This window comes from Penaeus monodon, chromosome 19 (genome assembly GCF_015228065.2).
Source record: "Penaeus monodon isolate SGIC_2016 chromosome 19, NSTDA_Pmon_1, whole genome shotgun sequence".
NCBI classification, from domain to species: Eukaryota; Metazoa; Arthropoda; class Malacostraca; order Decapoda; family Penaeidae; genus Penaeus; species Penaeus monodon.
This window is the reverse complement of record NC_051404.1, coordinates 34,368,893-34,369,281: the sequence shown is the minus strand read 5'-3', so window position 1 is coordinate 34,369,281 and position 389 is coordinate 34,368,893.

Below are 389 nucleotides of genomic sequence, written 5' to 3'. Positions count from 1 at the left end.
AAAGTGAGAAAATTATAACCATCTTTGAAAGACGAAGAAGAGAAAAAAAACATAAAAAGAACAGGTATTATGAATATTTAAAGCTTTAGTCCCCCTACTCAAGCCATTCTTCCAAACACAGAAAGAGACGTAAATCAACAACGGTATTCAACTCCAGCTTTTTCCGCTTGCTTTACTTACACATTGTTAAGAGCGACATTTTTAAGTCGCCGAGGAAGTGGCGTTCCGGTCTTGGCTTAACTGGAATTAACTGAAGGCTTGTTTAAAAAAAAAAACATCTTCCGGGCTATTCATATTTCGTGCTTTTTAGCGGGGAGGGAAATTACTACTTAAAAATATAAACGACCGCGCGCGCGCTCTCTCTCTCTCTGGGTTAGTATTTCTAGCTG